Genomic DNA, 25,310 nt, shown 5'->3' on the forward strand with positions numbered 1-25,310 from the left:
TGATTTTGAGATACAAAAGTAATCGTCCAATTGGATTTCATTTTGATTTTTCAAGCATCCGGTCTTCTGATTAGACATTTTATTTACAATCAAATTGAAACAGGTTAGTAATAACTAAAAGGAGAACGATTTACGGGAAAGTTAATATGAAAATGTTTGAAATGGCAATGACCATAACGTAAGTTTCTATTTTGATTTTATTAATGGTCGTAATTCTTAAACAACTTAAATGTCTTCACTGCGTCAAACTGGAATATGAACAATCATTGTTAAGGTAGTTTCGTATTTTCAGGAAAATTGCATCAATGCAATTCTAAAACAACTGAAGACAATCAGAGTTATAACAATTAAAATGTCATTGGCAATATGATGGAATATAAACGTCGGAGATGAACTTTGCGTGTGCCAAAAAGAATTTCTGGGAAAGCAATTTAAACGAACAAGAACAAAAGGCAACCGTTTGTTGATAATCTAATAATTATATTAGAAGAATGCATCATTCAATTTGAATGCTGAACTTGAAAAATAAATCTTGACAACCTTGATTCTTACAAGATTAACATGCATAATGAAATGAAACGGAATGATATTTAACACACGTTGCACAGTAATTTTGTTAAGAATAGGCAGATGTTATTTGGGGAAAAATCGTACAAGGAAACTCGTGGAAACAATTCCTTTTGATCAACGCCTACAGTGTTTGATAGTCTCATACCACATTAAGGTTTGGGACAAATTGATTTACAGTCAGTTTTTCCAGAAAATAATAATGATTAATAAAAACAATGTATACTTTATTACTTTAGCGTTTTAGGGGCATTTCCAGGAGTTGTTACTGCGCATTGCCGATCTGTTACTGACGGATTTTGCTTTGGGGTTAAATGTAAAATTAAAATAGTTGTGTACGGGAGTGGACATTTCGAGTAAATCAAATGAAAATGTTTCAACATGTAATATCCTAAAAAGCTGGGTTATATATAATTGAAAGTCAAATGTTATGACACCTAAAGGGACGGGAATGTAACAAACAAAACTATCACCAATGAAAAAACGGGAGATAAAATTTTGGTTACCGGCTGAAACCAGGAAGTGAAGAACAAGCCGGGCTAAAGTCGGGTGTGCTTGAATTAAATATTTTAATTGAATTAAAATAAACCAATTAAAGCCCTATTTTTAGACTCAAATATATAATGCATATACCTTAAAAACGGGCTTTGTGACATACCCTAATAATTGCTGAAATTGAATTGAGTAAATATTAAAAGAGATTTCTGTCCGTGGAGAAAAATTCTAGGAAATGACCTTCATTAGGAAGTCTTTTTACTTGTAAATGTCTTTTAACTCGCATCAGCATCAAATTTATGAAAAGTCACTATAAATAATTCTGATGATTTCTCATATACGAAAGGACACGGTCTACAGAATCCAAAAAATTAATGGAATACTTAACTCATTTTCCATGGACATAATATTATATATACGGTATACAATACGAACAGTGTCAAATAAGTCAAATGATTTTCCATTGCTGCTGCACCGGTTACTGTTTTAGCCGAACTTTAGTAAAAGAAATTTCGAATTGATGGGGTTTTGCTTTAGCTAAGTACACGTATTTCATTATCCTGTACATAAATGCTTTTATTTAAATCCCGTGAAATGATGATGCTTCTTTTTATATAGCAATTAAAGTAGTTACGCAAATGCAGAAGTGCTATAATTTAACATTCAAAAACAAATCGTTAGGTCGGATATACGGTGTGAACAGAGACTACATCAATATTTAATTAAGTTTGAGAAGTTTGCAGGAAGGAGACACTGAGATACAATTCCATTTGTTTATATTAAATGAGGCTTATCTGGTTAAAATATTTCTAACGAAACACATCCTGATATTGAGAAATAGACATCTAAAATGTCCACATTTGTATAAATAGATACGGTGAAGGATCAATATTATGTATATCTGATAAATAGAATAACACGATGCGATTTTCTTGTTCACAGAACGAACTTTTAACCCTGCAGCTAATACGTTCCAAATGATTTCCCTGGATTAATCTAGACTTCGGTAATTGTGATTTAGTTTTAAGCTTGCTTTTTATCTCACCAAAGGTGAGCTTAATTGCAATAAATTATTGTATAACGTATGAAGATTTTAAGTCCATATTATATCCCTGATAAAACTTGATAAAACAATGACCTCAATTAACCTTTCGTTCAGAAGTGAAGTACAGAAGTTGGATACTGTTGTTTCATAGTTTAAATACCGTTAATAATCCAAAACACGTTTAAAACGTTTATACAAATGATACGTTTAAGCCGTTTTCAGTTTTAACTTTTGTAACATGATTATTGTCGTTTTTGACCTCGCAACATTTACCACAGTAACGTTTTTACGATAGAAATAGCTAATTTAAATTACTTATATAAAAAATAATATGATCTTGTTTAAAACAGAACTTAAGACTTCCACTAATAACGAAAGCGAAGCTATAACAGGTTTTATGTCCCCGAAATATTCATTTTACTAAACGAACTGAAGCAAAACACACACTTTGTGTTGCTCATATATGCTATGATTCGCCAGGTTTTGATTTCCTGACTGTTTTGTAACCATTGTTTTCTTTTCAAAGACACTGTCTGCTTTGGAAAGCTTTTCTATATAAATGTTGTCATGAACTGTAGTGAATAATTAAACCCACAGAAGATCCTTTTAATAGAAGCACAGCATATTAGAACTTAATAGCAGACTTGGTTTCATTAAGTCTGTTTATAAGAGAAACTGATATGTCCAACACACTTTATTCCTTTGTGAGGTTCGTTTCTCCTTTCAACAATTGTTAACATTAACGAGAGAATATGTTTTCATCTCATTAGGTCAAAGAGTCTGATATCATATACAGTATTACTTCTTGTTAGATTTACAACAATAGCTCCTTTGAGAATACCAAGGCATCTCAAGAATTATTTTACTCATTTGATATGACATTGAAGTTTAATAATTTAATTAAAACATTAATAAACAACATTTTTGGTCCTACATAACCAGTTTAGTTCATACTCACACTCATCAAACCTTGTTACAAGACATAAAACTGATCTGTATATAGATGACCTTCACCTTCATATGATCTTCACTTTAAACTTTAAACCTGAAAAACAACCTCTTTTGGTCATTCACTCGGGGACATGATTTTGCGTTTTGAAAACGAAGCTCCTTGTTTTCTATGGCGCTGATGCTGTTCATCTCTACAAAAATGCAGAAATAATGATGTGGCAGAGAGATTCAACATCATAATACCATTAATGTTAGGAAAAAACAACACATATAAGAAGATAATGGAAACTATCAAGAGTATCCAAACACTGCTAAACAAACAAATCATAGTTCCATGTTAAGCCGATTTCTTTGTGCAGTAATTTATTGTTTCAAATGAATAACTGATTTGATGGATGTTAAGAATAATTGGGTTTCAAATCTCAGTGGGAATCTTCTTGATCACAGAAATTAATTAAGAAGTAGATTTACCTTTTAAGTACATATCTTTTGATTTGAAATAAAGCAATGAACCTTAAGAGTTAGGTCCATGTTTCGGAGAAAAAAAAGTTTGAACATCACCAAATCATAGAAAGAAAGCATTGTTTTACATGAAAATTAAACAGCATATGAAACATGTATATTATTCTGCAAAGCCATTGTCAATTTACTCATATATATACTGAATTCCGGAAAGGAACTGCATGAAGGGGCCACACTTCTGGACAGTTCAGCGCCGCCTTTACAAACTCACTTTTTTTAAAAAGCTGTTACATGTCTTCGTTTTGATGCATTTGCAACAATGTACCAGTGTTTAAACTTAACATAACTAGGTAAAACATCGTTTTTGACAATTGTTTACATTTATTTCTTTACAAATGGCATTTTTTTTAAAGGGGGACAACTCCTTTAGAATATTTTAAGTATCCAATTCTATGGGACAGAACAGTAAAACATGTATTGGACATATAAATTGCTTGTCAAGATGTTGTTCGTTTACTAATAATTTCTGTTGTTTTGTGATATACTGCTAAACCTTAAATCATTTTCATAAATCACCTCATACAAACGAATATCAAATAGCAATCTAAACACACTCTAAACTCATCATCAAAATCGAACTCACAGAAAGTGGTAGATGTAAATTTCACTATATTCGATATAAATCAAATTATTTTGTATAAACAGCAATTATACTGAATATGTTTTACTAAATTCAAATATTCTGGTACGGTTCATTACCAATTGTACATTCATGTATTGCGAAATTCTTTGCCACCTTCCTTATGTAAACAATTGAAAATCTTCCTTTTAGTTGTGCACCAAAATGTAAGATAACTGTATTACGGTTTTAGAAATAATTTTGATTTTAATTCTGATTCGTTTTACACGTGGCATGTGGCGTCATTAACAATTTTCTGTACAAGAAACGTGGCCTTTGTTTGCATCAATGATTAATTTAAAATGCCGATTTAAATAACCTTACAGTTTGACATTCTTTATGATGTAAAAAAATAAAGATATTCATTCGCAGCCGCAGTGACTATATCAACCTTTAGATTTAGTTGCTTCCTTCTTTAAATACTCTATTTTCACCGATGTGAATTCAGAGACAGGCTTTCCGCATGCAATGCCTTAAATTGAATATTAAAGTAAAAGAGTCTGGAAGTTTGAAGTGCCTAGTATAATTTATGGGGATTTTTTTGGCCATAGAGAGGAAGCTATTCAATCAACGATGCAACTCGGTAATATATTTTACGATGTAATGATAGGGGTAAAAATAAATACAACAAATGTTTGCCTCAGACTTTAATATTCATAATGAAATTAGAAGAATATAACGCTACTAAGCTAATGATAACCGGGTCGAATTGATTGAACCTGATCATGGTAGGTCATGTGCAACATCTCTAACGCATATGTAACCTAACTAAGAGGAATTCTATTTTTAAAGAACATGGCATTCCCTTGTATATTCGTCCTTGTGCAACTTTCCCCTTCGGATTCCTCCCCCACCCCCGACCCCATTTCGCCCCTTACCATTTCCTTCCCCTTTATCAATATTTAGCTTATATTTATATGTACTTGTTGGATGTTTGAAGCAACCCGTCTGAAATATTTTTCCATTACAGCTTCTATTTGTTGTGGGCCTACTATGTAAATGCGTGGCTCTGGGGCTGTGTTTTTGGTGCTCTGTGCTTCCGAGAAATCTACCCTTACCTATTATCTTTAGTACCGTTCCAATGCTACGATTTTTGCAAAATGATAAAATCTGTAAAACAATCCTTTGGAAGCATAGAACGCCATAAAAAGAAAAATAACAGCTGACTAATTGAGTCGGTTTATAAAGCCTACACCTAAAACACATATTTTTGCGAAACTCTATTTCCTGTGTATAACGATGGAAACTTGCCTATGACTAGTTACAACTTGTGTTGTTAGCGTAATCTTATTCATTCGTCTTAAAAGTGAAAATATTTTCTGTATTCATCATTGGTCTTTTTAATCATGTCAATGGCCAAAGCAAGTAAATGCTAGGGATATTGTACATTGTTTATCTGTCTAGACAGGCTCATTTCAACCGAGTCTGTTTTATTTTGCTAGGTAGTATTTTATGTTTGCATACGATTTTATGACATGCTTAATTGTTGAATTGTTTTAAGACTTAACGTACTGTTAAAGACTTTTAATTACTGTAAAAACACAAGTTCTCAGTAGTGTGTAGCATTTAAAACTAATTCTCATTTAGTAAACTCTGCCTAATTGATCACTATAAATGGTTAATTGTCCGATATTTCAACGCTCTTCATGAGCAAATTCTATTCTAGACTTCGAAGCTATTGTATGAAAGCTGTTACAAGCTAGCATTGCAATTAATATTATCAACGACATTTAGCATCAAAGAGAGATGTATCCAAGCTGTGGAAAATGATCAGTGCCATATACAAAGCATAGAATAAATATGTCATAACGCATCATTACTGAAATTGCATATCCTAAGTCATAAGTAATGTAAGCGAAGACAAAACGAACTGTAAACTACAGAGCTCCTCAGGGACAACGCTCAGTGCGGAGGGGATATTGTCAATAAATAGTTTATCAATAAACTTTATATGGAGAGGAAAGGAATTTTATAATTTCAGGCTTCGAGTATTTCGAGATATTATGATATTCAAAGGGGATATTCTAACTGATTTACTGGTCAGATTCTGAGGAAGAAAGTTGTACAATCCTAAAAGTCAGAATAGAAGATCATTCTGAACTAGCGTAAAATCAATACTGTTTAGCACATTTATTTGCCGTGAACTCGAGGAACCATAAAAACTTCATCAAAGGGTGGTGTTTGAATTCAGTGCAAATGCATGCTGTGTGTACACTATTGTCACCACTGAATAAATTTCATTTGCTACGAAAGAAGAAACAAGAATACTGTATGTATAGTCGGATCAGACTGCAGCTGAGACCATTATCCTATCGAGTCATTTCCTCGATCTAGCAGACACTTCTGCGGATCTTTCAGAGAAATATCGCTAACATATTCTACTATTCATTAAATCTCAGAGTCGCTTCTTCCAGTGGCTGAAGACTTTTGTGAGTTACCAAATTTGTAACGTGTTTTTGTCTTCAAAGCAAAATAGTTTAATTATTTAAGAAATTTTTAAATTAATAGTGTTATGATCATCTTGTTGTATCTTAGGGAGATATCTTGAAAAAGCCACAGTCATGCAAAAAAAGGAAACAGCTGCTGACGACAAACTTAACATTACTGGATTATAAAGTTTATGTCTCCTGTCGATACGATCATAAGGTTTATAACGTCAAACGATATGGTTAACATTACTGTATCATAAGTCTTATAGCTTCTGATTGTGTTTTATGGCGGATAACTTAACTATCTCTCGGATGGATACATAAATATGACTTCCATTACGTATCTGTCTTAAGTAACGGATGTGATAATATTCCTTTTATATATTTATATTTTATAGTCATGGAAATTTTTCTCTATTCCATGAAAGATCTGTTAAAGAAGTACTGATCTGCTTTTGAAAATGTCGATGCCATCTATACATTTGTTCGTAAATACGAGCAAAATATCACAGTCAGAATTACAAGTGATAAATTCCCTAAATGGAACTATCGTTGGAGTAGCTAGTAAGGAAGTTTACCGTGACAGTCAATTAAATGAGTTATTATTCGTTGTCATAGTGATTATGTTCTACGCTATGGCGCTAATGGTGCTTATTGCAACCCAGATAAAGAAACAAGGGCGTGGTCAAGAGATTGAATATTATGATGAATATTTGGAAAGAAATGATAGATTAAAGAAGAAAAAGAAAATGTTGGCAACAATATCAACCGTTCCTGAGGAAGAGCATTCACTCACTGCAGGAGAGAAAAGGGGCGTTCAGCTTGTTTAGATGTTTTGTTGTTGTTTTTGTGGTATTTAAACGTGCAACCTGCAGCTTCTAATGGCTCTTCAGAATTAAACTGATAACTTGAATTCAAATCACAGTTAGAATGTTATAAAAGCAATGGAAGATAATTGATGATGAGATACAAAAGTAATCGTCAAAATGGATTTCACTTTGATTTATCAAGCATCCGCTGTTCTAATTAGAAATTTATTTACAATCAACTTGAAAAGGATTAGTACTAACTAAAAGGAGAACGATTTATGGGAAAGTTAAGATGAAAATGTTTGAAATGGCAATGATCATAATGTAAGTTTCTATTTTGAATTTTTGTAATGCTTGTAATTCTTAAACAACTGAAATGTCTTCACTGCGTCAAAACTGGAATATGAACAATCCTTGTTAAGGTAGTTTTATATTTTTCAGGATAATAGCATCAATGCAATTCTAAAACAATTAAAGACAATCAATGTTATAACAATGAACTTTGCGTGTGTCAAGCAAAATTTCTGGGAAAGCAATTTAAATGAACAAGAACAAAAGGCAACCGTTTGTTGATAATCTAATATCATGATGATAGAAGAATGCGTCATCCAGTTTGAATACTGAACTGGAAAAATAAACTTGACAACCTCGTTTTTGTTTTCAAGAAATACATGCATAATGAAATGAAAAGGATTTGAAATTTAACACATACTGTACAGAAATTTTGTTAAGAATAGGCAGATGTTACTTGAAAAAAAAACATACCAGGCAATTTATGGAAACGATTCCTTTTGCTCAACGGCTATGTATAGTGTTTGATAAGCTCATACCGCATAAATGTTTGAGGAAGATTAAATTACAGTCAAAATTTCCACATAGTAATAATGGTTACTTTATTACTTTATTGCGTTTTAAGGGTATTCCCTGGAGTTGTTACTGCACAATGCCGATTCGTTACTGCCTAATTCTCCTTTAGGGTTAAATGTCAAAATTAAATAGTTGTGTACTTTACCGGACTATTCGAGTAAATCAAATGAAAATGTTACACAGGAAATAACCTAAAAAGCCGGGTTATATATAATGGAAAGGCAAAAGTAACAAAACCTAGAGAGACGGGAAAGTAATGAAAATGCAGTATACGGTTGTTACTGTTTAAATTTTGCAAGGATGTATTTACGTTACAGTAATAGTTTATATCTATATCGTTAGAATATGTACTATATTGTTGATATATATGTAGGGAATCATATTTAATATTACAGTCTATCAGAAATAAGCATGAAAAATGTATATGTTAAAATGTTTTATCCAGAAATGAGTTATTTGTTTTTGTAAAATTCAGTATGAATTCGAGTATTTTATCAAAATAATTCGAACATTGATACACATTAGTTTATGTGTATGGTTTAAGCCACTTATACAGCAAAAAAAAAAGATATAAAAGCTGTCCACTGAAAAAAGTTATCACTAAAAATGTGCATTTTTGTTCATGTTACGATAGTGTTTTGAGGAAATAAAAATTAAAATTAAAATTCATGTTAATTTTTTAATGTCCGTAATTATTGATATATCAGTTTACCAATTAAGAAAAGATAATAGGTAAGGGTAGATTTCTCGGAAGCACAGAGCACTGGCAGAAAGAATATGCCTCTGTGCATGTTATACCCTACCCCTAGGTATTCTATAAGAACCGTGGTCATGAACGAAAAAGAGCAATAACCCATTTCAATCATACATTTCTCACCTAAAACGAGCAGTAAATGGGTAACCAGCATATTGAACAAGCGGTAATTTATCTTCCATCGTGGATTAATCACATTGTCTCAATATTTCATATTGCAGAGATACTCCACTCCACATATTTTATGTTTTCGTTTACGTTACAGAAAAAAACTTGCGTGAACTTCCCTAATGAACATCCGGTCTAGAGGTCACAGCAATGTGCACATGTTAGGCGAAATGTAAACAAACAAAAACAGAATGCAAAATAATTACAGTTTTACAATAAAATGCGAAATGATGAATGAAATTCATCTTATATATGATTTTGAATTTGAAGTTATATATTGGTCTACATCTGGACTGTTTATTTAATTCATATTGCACATTTATGCTGCATATACACATATTAGCGTATACGTGTAGTTAAACAACGACTTACATACATTTTCACATCGGCCAATCAGAATAGTTTTGTAATCTAGACTGGAACTTCTCTAGGGAAGTTCAACGAAGTTTTTTCTGTAACGTTGAAAAAAACTATAAACTACGCGTTGTTTCTCTCTGATAAGAAATATTGAAGAAATGTGACCGGTACGCAATGAAGATAAATTACCACTTGTTCAATATCCATGTACACATTTACCGAAATGCGCGTTTTATGTATGAAATGCGCGATTGAAATGGGTTAGCATATTTTCCGGTTCATGACCATGGTTCTTATAGAATACCTAGGGGTAGGGTATAACATGTACAGAGGCATATTCTTTTTGGTCTGGTGCCAGTGGCACAGAGCACCACAAACTCGGCCTCAGATCCGCGCATTTGCAAAGTAGGTCCACAACAAAAAGAGCTGTAATGGGAAATTGTATACACGGGCTGCTTAAAAGATCCAACAAGTACATTTTAATTTTTTCAAAATATAGAAAAAGGGGGAAAGGAAGGGGAAGAAATATCATATGTAGGGAAGTAAAAATCTAAGAAAACTTGTAAACAAATTTAATTTTTCATGACATTTAATTCTTACTTTGCTTCAGTTCTTCATTCTCATATTTGAATATTAATTTCAATATATATATCCCGTCTATACCCTACAAACGCGATAGTGACATACCCTAATGATTGCTGAAATTGATAGGGTAAATACTGAAGTAGTTATGTGTAAATTTTAAAAAGAATTCTGTCCATGGAAAAGAATTCCAGGAAATGTCCTTCATTAGCAAGTTTTCTTACTTTTGAATGTCTTTTAATTCGCATCAGCAGCAATTTTTCTGAGAAATCATTATAAATTCGGGGATTTCTCATATACGGAATAATGCATATCTACGGAATGGACAGCATCTGTAAATTTACGGAATACTTACCTCATTTTCAACGGTCATAGCATTTTATATATGGTATACAATAAGTCAAAGTTATTCCGTTCCTGTTTTACCGTTTACAGTTTCAGCCAAGGTTTAGCAAAAGCAACTAGAAATGACGGGGTTTTGCTTTAGCTTGATATTTAAGTTCCCTGAGTAATTTAGTGTTTGAAATTAAATTCCGTGAAAGGATAATGTTTCTATTTTAAATAACCGTTCCACAAATGCAGAAGTACTGTAATTTAACATTCAGAAACAGATCGTTAGGTCGGATATAGGGTCTTAACAGATATATTACTTGATAAAACAACATAAATATTTTATTAAGTTTGAGAAATTTGCAGGAAGACAGGAAGAAGGCACTGCGATATAATTTCATTCGTTTATATTAAATGAGGCTCATTTGGTAAACTTATTGCTTACGACACACATCCTGATATAGAGAAATAGACATGTGAAATGTCCACTTTTGTACAAATGTGAAAGATCAGTATTATGTATATCTGATATATAGAATGACACGATACGATTTCCTAGTTCACAGAACTTTTAACCCTGCAGCTAATACGTTACAAATAATTTCCCTAGATTAATCTAGACTTCGGCAATTGTGATTTAGATTAAATCTTCCTTTTTTATCTCACCAAAGGTGAGCTTGATTGCAATTATTTATTGTATAAAGTATAATGATTCTAAGTCCATATTTTATCCCTGATAAAACCTGATAAAACAATGACCTCAATTAACCTTTCGTTCAGAAGTGAAGGACAGAACTTGGATACTACTGTTTCATAGTTTAAATACCGTTAATAATCCAAAATACATGTTTACAAAGTTTATACAAATAATAAATTAAAGTCGTTTTCAGTTTTAACTTTTGTAAACTGATTATTCTAAACACCAATCTCTGGTGTTTCACCTTGCAACAGTTACCATGATAGTAACGTTGCTTACGTAAATTACTTATATCAAAAATAACATAACTGTGCTGTGATTCTCCATGTTTTGATTTTCTGACTGCTTTGTAACCATTTTTCTTTTTAAAGACACTGAGTGATATATAGTGTATATAAATGTTGATATGAACTATCATGAATGATGAAACTTATAGAAGATACTTTTGAAGCACAGAACGCAAAAGATTAATATCAGATAATGGAAAATATCAAGAGTATCAAAATACTGCTAAACAAACAAATCATAAGTCCACGTTAGAGATTTATTAAGAAGTAGATTTATCTTTGAGACATATATCTTTTGATTTGAAAATAAAGATTTGAAGCTCCACCAATGGACCTTAAATCATCTTAACAAATTTACTATATGCAAACGAATACCAACAAGAGTGCCAGAATGTCACAATATACGCCCGACATAGCAAATTTCTTTACACTAGGACCTGTATTTTGCAAATGGAATTTTAATTCTGTGGTTGTGTAGTAATTCATATAATTCTTTGTTTTTTTAATTCTTGTTTTTCTAAGTCATCAAAAAACTCCTTACCAGGTAGAGATACCTTAAAATACACCTATAATTTGAAAGTAACATCTATGTTTTACCATATAAAAGTGGTCTTGGCTTTTCCCTAAAAAAAGTTATTTAAAGTAACAACAAAGGGAAGTTAATCTTAAAAAAATTCCAAGTCCACACAAAAATCCTTACCAGGTAGAGATAGGTCAAAATACACCTTAAAATTGGATTCATGATTTACTAGAGAAAAGTGGTCTCGATTTTCCCTATGACCAGTAATAAAAAAGTTACAATATAAGCAATTTATAGTAACAACAAACAAAGGAAAGTAATTCTAAACTACATGGTTCCTGCGCATGACACTCCGTCTCATGATGGTGAACAAGTGTGCCATCCCCATCCCTCCATGCATGAAGAAGAAATGCCCCGGACAAAGTCATTCTTGTATCTGACATTTGACATCTAAGTGTGACATTGACCTTAGACCTAGTTACCTGGATCTTGTGCAGGACACTCCGTCTCATGGTGATGAACAATTCTGCCAAGTTACATCAAAATCCCTTCAAGCACGAAGAAGAAATGCTCCGGACAAAGTCATTATTGAATTTAACATTTGACCTCTAAGTGTGACCTTGACCTTAGAATAGGGACCTGGTTCTTGTGCCTGATACTCCGTCTCATGATGGTGAACATTTTTACCAAGTTACATCAAAATCCCTCTATGCATGTAGAAGATATGCTCCGGACAAAGTCTGTGAACGCCGCCCGGCCGCTAGGGGCGTTCCCATAATACGTTCCGTTTTTCAAACGGGCGTATAAAAAACAATCTGAACAAACTCAAGACTCGTCAGCAAAATCGAACTCACAGAAAGTGGTAGACGTAAACTTCACTATATCGATATAAATCAAATTAGTTTCTATAAAAAGCAATTATACTGAATATATTTTACTAAATTCAAATAGTCTCCCGCATGTAGTCAGGTGCGGTTCATTATCAATTGCACATTTATGTATTGCGCTCCTTATGTAAACAATTGAGTATCTTCTTTCAATATGTGCACCAAAATGTAAGATAACTGTATTACGGTTTTAGAAATACACAAGACAGTTCTCAAATAAGTTATTTATCCAATTTAATCTAAAATGAGTAATTTCTCTCAACCCTATCGCACTTTGTTTTGTCGATCTTTCATTTCGTATGGCATATGTGATATACTTAGTGTGTTGCTTACATTTTATTCCAATTCTATTTTTGTTTTTGCACCATGAAGATAAAGATCTTGCCACAAGAATCTGTGAAAAGATTTACTGGAGTGATATTAAGTATTCTGGTTGTTGATTCGAAGATGACAAATTGATTTCTAGCATGATACAAATACGTCTAAAGTTGTAATAAATCATTTGACAATTTTTAATGAGTCAGTATTGCGATGGTTGTTTTGATATAGCAACAGAATACTAATATAAAGGATCACATGAACATTAACTTTGACTGAATACATTCACTCCCACTGACCCTAACTGCTGTGGGTTTGCGTGTAAAAGTATTTCATTTAAAGATGCTATGTTGCTGGCTTACGGAATGTCGCTTGTTCTACCCGGGTGCTCGCTCATGATGAAAAAATGTCCCGGAGGGGTACCTGGTGCACCATCAAAAGCTAGAAAGTCGCAGTATGACCTATAGTTATGTTGCTGTAACAAAAAAAGGTAATTCGTTCCTCGAATCGGCTTTACTATAATACATAATATAATATTTATTGTACAATCTCTTTCTTCAACCAAAAACAGACAGATACAGATAAAGCAAAATGTCAAACTTTAGAGGTTAAAAGTTTGCGGTGTGCATAAGTAATTACATATTGTATATCTAATTCCGCTTTTCATAGCATGTGACATGGAAAAAGACCCTCATATATTCAGTTATCAAAGGTCCTGTATAACGTTCAAATAATACGTTATGAAATGACATAACATACACACCTATATATATATATATAATAAGCTTTAGTTAACTGGACGTTTTATTATCAAAATTCAAATGGGTTTTTTTTTTCATTCTATCCTAATTAGGTATGAACAAGAGAAAAATAACCGAATTTCTTAAGATTTGAAATCTTTTACAAATTGTACAAAGCTGAAACAAAATCAGCAAGCGGTATATACAGTTACAACAGTAATTTATTACAGAAGTTGATTTTGTTAAATACCATAACGTTAAATATTTCAGGCTACAGAAATGTCAAATTTTTGTCATTGCCAAAATTGTGTTGTTAGATTTTGTTAGAAATGTCTCATGCCGAGACTGTTCTGTCAGAATTGCTCTGATTTCAAAATATAATATTCATGGAAATTGAAATACCTCTTTATATACACATACAAAGTTACATAACACTAATTACAACACAAAACGACAAAAAGTCTGTCATATTATATTCTCTGTCAAACTGTAAGATAAATTCGTTCCTCGAATCGGCTTTACTATAATGCTGATTGATAGCTCTTGCAAAATGAAGAAATCGGAAAGCGCTATTGATCGATGTTCCGAGAGAAAACATTGAAGTCACAATTTCCTTGCTATTAATTATTTATTCACTGACAAAGCAGCTTTTCAGAATTTGTTGTCATTAAATAATGGCTTGGTTCGTAGGCTATGTTTTGTGAGATCCAGATGAAAAAAAACTGTCAGAATGAGTCGGGTGGAGACGCTTATTCTATTTTACAGAAAACAACCAACAGCCTGAACAGGTATATCCTTTATGTTAATATTATGATAGTATAATGACTGATAAATGTTTTATAATAAGCCATTATTATTATTATTTAACTTCCAGCAGTGAATTTATGTCATATCAATATTACTTCGTGTAAATTTTAAGACTTAAATAGTTGATTAAATGAGCTATTGCTGGATTTCATCCAAGTAAGCATAGAATCGTTAGCGATTATCGCATTTTAGTTTTGATTGAGATGTAAAATCTTTAGACCTTGAAAAAACGAAATCAGCCTCGGGCTTCGCCAACCTCATATCGACCTTTCTAAAGGGCAATAACTGTATAAATATTAAATTCCACATATACAATGTATGTATCCTACAGTGTGAGAAAGGAAAGTTTTCGCGCATTATTTTGAAACAACAAAATTAATTAGTTTCACAAGAATGTTTAGACCTGATACTTCTGGAGCTAGCCTGGCTGTTCTGCTCATACGGAAAATGCATTGCAGTTTTTGTTGTACTGTAGTATATATTTGCATACTTTAGAGACGTTGTTAGTTGTTTCGGATTTATAACTGATTTTTAATTATTTGATAACTGATAAATCTCACTTCTGAAGAGTTTAATCGAATTCAACCTAAAAATAATATCATATTAGATAATAAATCAAATCAGTTTAATTGAGCAGGAGTATGATATGGTTACATTTCGCTCCTTTGATAATGTTTGTAATTAAGCGTATTTACGAGAGTAATAAAATATTCAATTCAAAATAAATCGAATTGCTAGAATGGTTATTAATGTTATCTGCTATAATTTGTATTAAAAACTTGTAGTATTACAAGCTTTCAATGTATGTAAAAATGTACGTGTTGTGTTGATTGTTAAAATGCAGCTAAACCTAGGAAGTAAAGATAAGAAATAGACTAAATGTGAAAAAGAAAATGATAATAATTATCGTGAAAGTACGAAATGAATTGATTAATGACAAAATTTAAGCACAGTGATACTCGTTGACGAGACACACAGATATGCAAGTATACTAATATTAAGTTTTGACGCCACTAATCACGTCTTAAGTTAACCCTTAGCCCGCTAAATTTCTAACATGGACTGGTCTATCAATTTGGGCAATACCATTTATTATTCCTAGGGGTTTTCACTGAAAATTTACTGACTGAATAGCGAACAGTGCAGACCATGATCAGCGTGCAGGCTGATCCTGGTCTGCACTGGTCGCAAAGGCTGAATCAGCTAAAGGTTAAACACCCCGCTGCAGGTTTTGCAACTAACTATTCCAATGCGATGGACAGCTGTGTTCCACTTCATGAATATTTATGTGTTTTTGTTACTTTTATGCATTCCTTTGAGTTAATATATACATTGTTGTGCTCAGCTGTTATGCACATGTGTACATTTACATATACTCATAATTCCATCAGGATTTTAGTATTGGTGTCTACGTTCTTTGGATGTGGCTTTTTTCTTGTTTGACTTTGGAACTCTTTTTGTAATAATTTGTGTGACTCTTCAACGACTTAAAGGGTGAATGTTTTGCAAGATAAGAGTATTTTACTCGTTTTATTTGTGGATTGAAATAGCCGGCAAAATGGTAACAGGTTAGGCTGTAATCCGTTTTCTACGAGTTACGCATCAACAGTTACCCGAGAGCAGGTGTAACTTAAAACCCAGCAAACAACTGACTGTCTTTCAGAACATCCATCTACAAAGCGTTTGAATTGATTACCTATAAAACTGAAAAGGACATTTTTGCAGACGTTAATTTCCATTTACTGAAGTGGGCCATTAAAGGAAAAATGATCGGCAGTTTAAACAATTAAGAGACTAATGGAAATTTACTTTCACCGTATGTTTACTTTTGCAGTTATGTGATTTACATAATTTACAGACAATACCGATTCAATCCTTACCTACACTTAAACATTTATCAAGTGCATGTTGTGTTTACTTTACCTTAAGCTAACATACTCGCTGAAAAATGCTGTTTTTGACTAGATAAATTGAAAAATGTAGTTCTTTTGCCAAATCTAGCTGCTCAGATTAAGGATTCCCCTTTCAGTTACAAAACGGGTTACTTTATAGTGTACGAAAGGAAGTACGGTAGGTGCAACTTTTGATCGAATATTCTAAACTTTTAATTTAACATATCCAAAATGCATTTCTTGTTGATTTTATGATTTTATGCTGTAAATGAAAATATATCGTTTAAAAGCATTAAATTGCATATTTTTTAATGTGTTAGCTTGAAACTTGTGTTGTATGTTTTGTTTTTCTCATTAGCTAACACCGAAAGAGTTGTATGTTGACAACATGAATATAGCAAAATATTATCTTAAGTTTAATATGTTATATAAAATAATGACGGAAAGTGTAGAAACTTAAATAATTTGTTTTAAAAAGTGCATCAATTCAGTTTAAAATGGACAAACTCCTGATTTCAAATCAATATCAGAAATAATTTTAGCAGTAAACTGAAAGTGAACCAGTTTTACGTTCCTGTAATAATACTTTACTCATCACAAATTAGCTAGTTATTAACAGCCAAATTACTTATGACAGTTTTTAAAAAATATGGACAGAACATCCAACACATCCTGATGAAAATAATTGCGCCAACTTGTAACGTATGTTGAACTGATTTACTCTGTCGAGTATTGTATTACAGAACTGGTTCACATCTTGATATAGGTTGGGAAGTGGTTCACATGTTGATATAGGTAGACAGAATTTATATGAATCAATTACCACAACACACCAGACCAGTCACGGCAAAGCACCTAGCAGTAAAACCGAACATCAAAACTTTACTTTGCTGTTTGATTTAACAACTTTAACATGTTAGCGTAAATACTTTGGAAATAGCGGTCTTGACATTTTTAGGCAGTAGACAACAACATAGTTCTTTTTCAAAATTTTAGATTTTGTATTTTTGTACAGAATTAAACGCATCCTTGGTGCAAACTGTAACGCTCCCGGGGGCGCTTAAACGGAGGGGTACGGAATGTCAATAAGGTAAAATGGTCTTGTCATTGTGTCCGATCCTGGGGTTCCATACACTGATGACCAATATTCAAAACAGACATTGCAACCAAAATTGTACAAGATGATTGTTATATAGACGTGCCCTAGAAGGAACTTTTGCTATGCTTTAACTTGTCTTACTGCTAGCTATGCGTTAAAAATCTACTTGTTCAGAAACTTTAACAGAAACTGACAAAATCTTTGGAGATATTTGCCAAGTTTTATATCTGCTAATTTATTTTTGCTTACTTACGATATCAATGGTACACACCCATTAAATATTGCCAAGTAACGTTCCAAGGCGGTGCCCCCTCTGTATACATGCATGTTTATTTTGTCAGTGTATGTCTGTTTTACTTCGTCTATGTAAATTGTACTTATCGTCTACGCAGTCATACACTGCTACACTGGGACCAGATCAGAAAGAAAATGCATCCGTACATGTTAAAACCCTACCACTAGGTATAATATTATAAGAACCACGGTCATGAACGGGAAAGTGCACTTACCCGTTTCAATCGTACATTTCTCACCTAAAACGCGCAGTTCGAAGAATGGGTACCAAGCATGTTGAACAAGCGGTAATTTATCTTCCATCGTGCACCAGTCACATTGTCGCAATAATTCATATTGCAGAGATATTCCACATATTTTATGCTTTGGTCAACGTTACAGAAAAAAACTTGCGTGAACTTCCCTAATGAACATTCGGTCTAGAGGTCACAGCGGTGTGCACATATTAGGCGAAGATAAATTACCACTTGTTCAATATTCATAGTACACATTTACCGAACTGCACATTTTAGGTACGAAATGCGCTACTGAAATGGGATAGTATATTTTCCCGTCTTATTTTATACATAGAGGTAGGGTATAACATGTACGGAGACATTTTCTTTCTGATCTGGTGCCAGTGCACTGTTGTAGGGCTTTGTTGTGGCCAGGGTGCATTCTTGGAACCTGGCTATTTCTGTTAGATTTTTGTCCTTTATTTTTTCTATTTCTAAGGATTTTATGCAAATAAAAACTTTCATAATTAAATAGTCTGAAAAGCATTCTTTCAATAGTGTAATTTACGGAACGTTAATAATTGTCAAAGTGGCTTCAATCCACATTGAAAATTCCCTTGCAAATGGTAGCAAACGTGCTTTTAAGATTACATGTTTTTCTCCGTAAGTACAAATGAGTCCTAGTTACAGATGTGAACCCAACACTGGATAACTTGTATCTGGATCTTGCAAACTATATCACTGATTTACAAAACACCCTGTTATGAATTTAGTAACATGCGAACATCCAGCGCAGTATTTGTATGTTGTCAAATATCAAGAAAACAAGGAGACCTAAATGATATCTCTATTATCTCCATCTCACAAATATTGTAACATAATGGAGAACACAAAAATGTTTTTACCATACAATTTGATGCCGTTAACTAGTCTTAGTCTAAACACTAGAAATACATAGTGCTGGCCAGAACTATCCTATTAAAGCTGAGCCCAAGTGCGGAGGCCTCTAGTACTATCTTTTATCAAGTCTTTATATGACCACCCCGAGATCAGACCCCAGCATCCAACTTGCGAGGCAGACACTTTATCACTAGTTCACCGCTAAGGGCGAATACGTTTAGATTAATACATTTTTGTTACATGTATAATCTGCAACAAGGTTTTTGATACATATTTTGAGCATCTTAATATGGGGTTTTTGTGGCTACGGTTACTGGTACCAGAACAGAAAGAAAATGCCACTGTACATGTTATACCCAACCCCTAGGTATACTATAAGAACCATGGTTTCAATCGCGCATTTCTCAAATACAAAGCGTAGTTCGATCAATATGTTTTAGCATATTAAACAAGTGATAATTTATCTTCCATTGTGCATCGGTCACCTTGATCTCAACGAAACACTTAATAGTTTTATCAACGTTACAGAAAAAACTTAGATGAACTTCCCTAATATGAAGTTCTGGTCTAGATTATAAAATTATTCTGATTGGCTGATATGAAAATGTATGTCAATCGTTGTTAAACTACATGTGTACGCTATACAACATAAATGTGCAATGTGAAACAAATATGTACCGCTGTATGACTTCAAATTCAAAATCATTTCTAAGATTAATAAATTCATCATTTCGAATTTTATTGTATAACTGTGAATATTTTGCGTTCGGTTTTTGTTTGTTTACATTTCGCCTAACATGTGCACACTGCTGTGGCCTCTAGACCGGAAGTTCATTAGGGAAGTTCATCCAAGTTTTTCCTGTAACGTTGACGAAAGCATAAACATGTGGAATTTCTCCGCAATATGAAATATTTAGACAATGTGACTGGTGCATGACGGCTTGTCCAATATGCATAGTACCAATTTATCGAACTGCGCATTTTAACTGAGAAAAGCGCGATTGAAATTGGTTAATGCATTTTCCCGTTCATGACCATGATTCTTATAGTATACCTAAGGTTAGGGAATGACATGTACTGTGGCATTTACTTTCTGTTCTGGCGGCAGTGGATACGGTTTGTATGAAATGATTTCAAAACTACAGGATCTATGAGGTTGTAATTGTTACATTAGTTGGGTATTAGGCTACATTTCCTATCATATAAAAAAGTGATATTATAGCTGTTTATGTCCGTTCCTAAACTGTTCCCGAGCAATCAATTCTACAATTAGTGTATGTGTTGTGTGTGCTGCTCGAGTTGGAGTGTATATTTAATTTGCTGTGATAAAAGCTTTTAATTTCAAACAACATGTGCTAGTTTGGCCTTTGATGTTTGTGTTTGAAACAGATAACGAAAATGGTGATAACACTACAAACTAGAACAAAGCAATCAGAGAAACACTTTTATAAACCAGAATACACAAAACGTCTGTATTTCAAAACTTGAGCGGTTTGCAGTGCTCGTTATTTGTTAGCATGCATATCTGATATTTTGTAATATTAACACATCCATTTTATAAAACAATTACCACAGCGACAGTGATGGGAATATTTACTATTCAAAATTAAACTACATTTGTCTCTGTGTTTCATTGTGATCATACTTTAGCCGACAAAGGGATGTCCGAAAAATTATGAAACGAATCGCTAATCGCAAGTTAGATTTTGATATGGACATGGATTTTGTTTTCGCATTATATTGTATTATTACATTATTCCTGTATATTTGATCTGTCTCTTTTGGAGTGCCCTTTCAACCCAACAAGATTAGTACAAATGGTACCACTTACCACACTTAAGCTGGCGCCAGTAATTATGTGCCCTGTATTTATTCCTTTTCGTTTGCTATTACCTTTGAAGTGTTTCTTTTGTCTTGTTAATTTCCCGGTTAATTCCATTGTCAGTTATTGAATGTTTGTATTTAGGAAACTATCAATAACGTATGTTTTTCAACAAGCAAGGTTCTATATAATACTACAACTAAAAATATTCTTAGCTCATGTTGACAATAAACAATGAAAATTCAATAAACACGATATTCTATAATTAGAATTCAAAATAGCTCTATGTACTGTCTTAATTATAAATGAGCAAACGAAAACTGTTTATGATACGGAGCTACTTATTAAGAAATGAAATAATAGCGATTCATGTTTAATTTACCGATCCTATTCTGTCGTTCATTTCGCATGAACTCTGAAAAGATCATTTCTTATATTTACATTATATTTTCATCCCATATTTAAACAAGATGATATTTTGAACTGCACACATTTAATTACATTTAACATCAAAATCAGCTTCCCGACCATTCTTTTCACCAGACGGAACAACAGCGACGTCATCTAAGGAACGTTCTCCCTGACTATGCGGATGTCGTCAAAACAGCGGCCCGTTTTCACTAAGCAGCGCTGTCGTTACTTTTGCGCCTTTCCTTTTTCTGTTCATACAAAGTGCGTCATAGTTTTCATTGGAAAGGAATAGGGCGAATGTAAATAGTAAATATTGCTCGGTGTCACTTTGAAAATGTTTAACAAAACATTGAAACAATATTAGCAACCAATATAAAATATAACAAGAATAGTTTGTTACAGTGGTAAAGTTAATTACTTCAAGCTACAGAAAGAAATATTTTATATGTTACAATTTTGTCATTGCCAGTACAATTTTGTCAGATTTTTTTAAAAATGCCTAATGTTAGGGTCTGTCTAGATTTGCATCTGAATCAGCAGAGCATAAATGTTACATTTAAAATATTCATTATATACAAAATGTCTCTTTGCTTATATATGCTAAGCGACAATTCTTTGCCGCCAATCAGTCGAACTGTAAGTTATAATCGTTTTCTTAAATCCAAAACTAATAGATTTTGTAAAATGAACAAATCAATGGGAGCTAATGATTGATATTCAGGGAGACATCACCGAAGTCAGAAGTTCTATACTACTTAATTATTTATTCAACAAAAAACAGTGGAAAGTATTATCTAAGAAATAATATATCTCATCTAGTGATTTGCCGCTGAATAAATCACTGTTTGGAGTTCAGATGCGCAGCCCGAGTGATATAATAATACGCATCTGAACGACAAACAATGATTTTATTCAAGAGCAAATCACTAAATGAGATATATTATTTCGATTCTAACACGTCACCAAGGTGTTTAAAGTACATCCTTGACGGCATTCATTAAATATTGGCCCGTTTTCAATCGGTTTCTTTTCCAGCGCGCCGCTATGCCGTTTGACGCTTTGACGTAATAATTGTGACGTCAGAACAGTGAATTGTTGTATAATAATTAACTGTTTTCAGCCTTCTTTGTTTAATAGGAAAATGAATCGGATCGTGTTAGAATGTCATTTAATAATTGTTTAGCTTTATGAGATCAAAAGAACTGAGTGGTCAATATCAATTGAGGGCTGATGCTGTTTTCATTTAACACATGATAACTAATAGATATAAAGTACACATCATACCTTTATGTTAGAATTAAACGACAACTGGTAGAGTAATTCTAAGGCATCATTATTCAGATACACTGACGATAGTGTGTATACCCTTCAGTCAGAGAATGGAAAGCAATCACACATTTTGAAACCACAAGAATAGTTGTCTAGACCTGGCACTTTTTGGGGCTAGCCTTACAGTGTTGTTATATTTTCTGGTCATTTGGGATCATGGAGTCCATTCAACATATGTGTAATAGAGTTCCGCTTAAGCCGCTGCTGGGGGAGGGGGAGGTGGAAGGGCGTGAGAGGTGTGGCACATTTTATTACCCCTCATGAACAGACTCAATCAAACCGAGTCTGCTATTATTCTTCTTGATTGCATTCTTTGCTTCCAAAGGATCATTTTACAGATTTTATTTACAGTCCTGCTGTTATGGACAAAAGGCATTGCTCTTAAATCATGCGCATGTTCTGGAGAGATTGTCAGTGGTTTTAGATTATAAAAAGGTCGCTTATTTCAATAACTGATAAAACGCCCTACAGATTCGAACAGAAAATATCAAATTCAAAGTTCATTTGATTGAGCAGGCGTATGTTGTAGTGGTATTTCACTCCTTTGATTATGTTTGAAATACATATTAGAGAAATGAAATATTAAACTCAAAATAAATCTAGCTGCTAGAATTGATATAACTCTGTTGTGCTATATCTTTAATTAAGACGTAGTAATATTGTAAACTTCCAAAGCATGTAATAATATATCGCACAGTGTTATGTCTCGACTGTCTTTTGAAACATCGGAATTGATTTCCAGGACAATCTAAAACGGCTTCTTGGCAGAAGCCATAAATATCCATTTTCTGAAGTGGGCAATTTATTGAATGTACAGAATCGTGGAAGTTTACGTTCTTAGTTAAATTATCTGCAGTGGAGTGGTACAGACGACATAGATTTGATTCTACCTATTTTAATGCATTTAGTATTTGGCAGTTGTGCAAGTCAACACACTATCTGGCAAATGCTGTTTATTGGATACTCTGAAAATATCTGTCCCTAGGTCAAGTCTAGCTGATAAGGTTGTAGTTTTTCTTATCCCCCTCCACACGCATCCCCCCTCCGACCCACCCCCAACCAGAAGATTTTAAACCCGCGTCAAGGACGCTTATTTATTCAATTGGCACGGAAAGCACATTTTGAAGGTAAAGACGAGCAAAATTAATTGTTGCATAAATGGAATTTAAGTTAAAAGAGATAAATTACGCTGATTATGTTAGGGTATGCGAAAATCAAATAATTCTCTATTCAAAATAAATTAAGTGGATTTTATGCATACCTTGGATGTTAAACGTTTACTAACAATTTATCTTTTTGCTAAACGTTCCAAGTCAGGCCCCATTGTGAAACGTTATGTGTATTTGGTACTTGTTTAGTATTTTTTTTAACTTTGTCTTTGTATTTTTGTGTATATGTTCAATGTCTATATGCATTCATACATACAGCACTGTAGGTTTTGGAAAGCTGCATTCAAGAAGTTAGCTATTGGATCTTTATTATTGTTTTTGTCGATCATGTTCCAAAAAGACAAAGCCCTTTTCATCATTAAATGGTCAAAAAAGCATGTTTCCGAATATTTAATTTACTAAACGTTAATAATTATCGAGTTAAATCGCCATTTTATGAGAAGTCCCTGATAATGACATTAAAGTAACTAAACGAGAATCCGCAGCGCCAGAGCACATAAAAACATAAAAAAGAAAACTTCATGTTAGCTGAGGAATACATAATGGTAAATTGATTTCTTAAATGAGTTTGATAAAATGCAACAAAGGGGAAATTAGATGGCCTGAGGCATTGTACGTAGAAATGGAAAACAACAAATTAATTACTTGGGAACGTTTGAACGTTAACAGTAACCTGTGGCAATGTGTCACTGATTCCGATAGATTTGATCTGAAATAGATTCATCGTTCTTTAAACTCCATTCATAGTACATAGCCAATTTCGCCACATATGATTCTCATATGAAACGATTACCATATGAAATTCATATGAATTTCTTATGAAAATCATATCGTAATACGATCATATGCTTTTCATATGTACTATTTCATATGATTTTCATATGAAGGTTTTCATATGCTACTCATATGAAACAATTAACATATGAAAATCATAAGAAATATTGTCCATATGAGACCCATATGTTTTTGATATGAAAACCATATACATATCTCAATGCATTATGAAAACAAAATGGCGGAGACTGAATGATGGTCTGTACAACATACTCCTCCGGGAACTGTTCAGAATTAGAGCTACATGTGATTTTGCGCGTTTCGGTCTTTTTTAGATGGAATGGCCTACCACCAAAGGGATGGAAATGACTGATAGGCCTAAATCAATGTACAAAAATATATGCAGCGCGGGTTATAAATCATGAGGGTGGAGTTGGGGGATCTCCATAATAAAGATTTTGTAATTTTAACTTCAATGTAATGAGTTTAAGATGCGATTTTTAGCCCCTTTAAATGTTAAAACTTTATTTTTCGGACAAGCAGTAAAATGTATAAACAGACAAAGCGGTTGGTGTGTGGGCTTTGGCAAATTAGGGGATCTCCCCTAAGAACATTTTTAAGGCGAAAATCGTGCACTTTGATGAGTTCTCGGTA

This window comes from Mercenaria mercenaria, chromosome 3 (assembly GCF_021730395.1).
Source record: "Mercenaria mercenaria strain notata chromosome 3, MADL_Memer_1, whole genome shotgun sequence".
Lineage (NCBI taxonomy): Eukaryota > Metazoa > Mollusca > Bivalvia > Venerida > Veneridae > Mercenaria > Mercenaria mercenaria.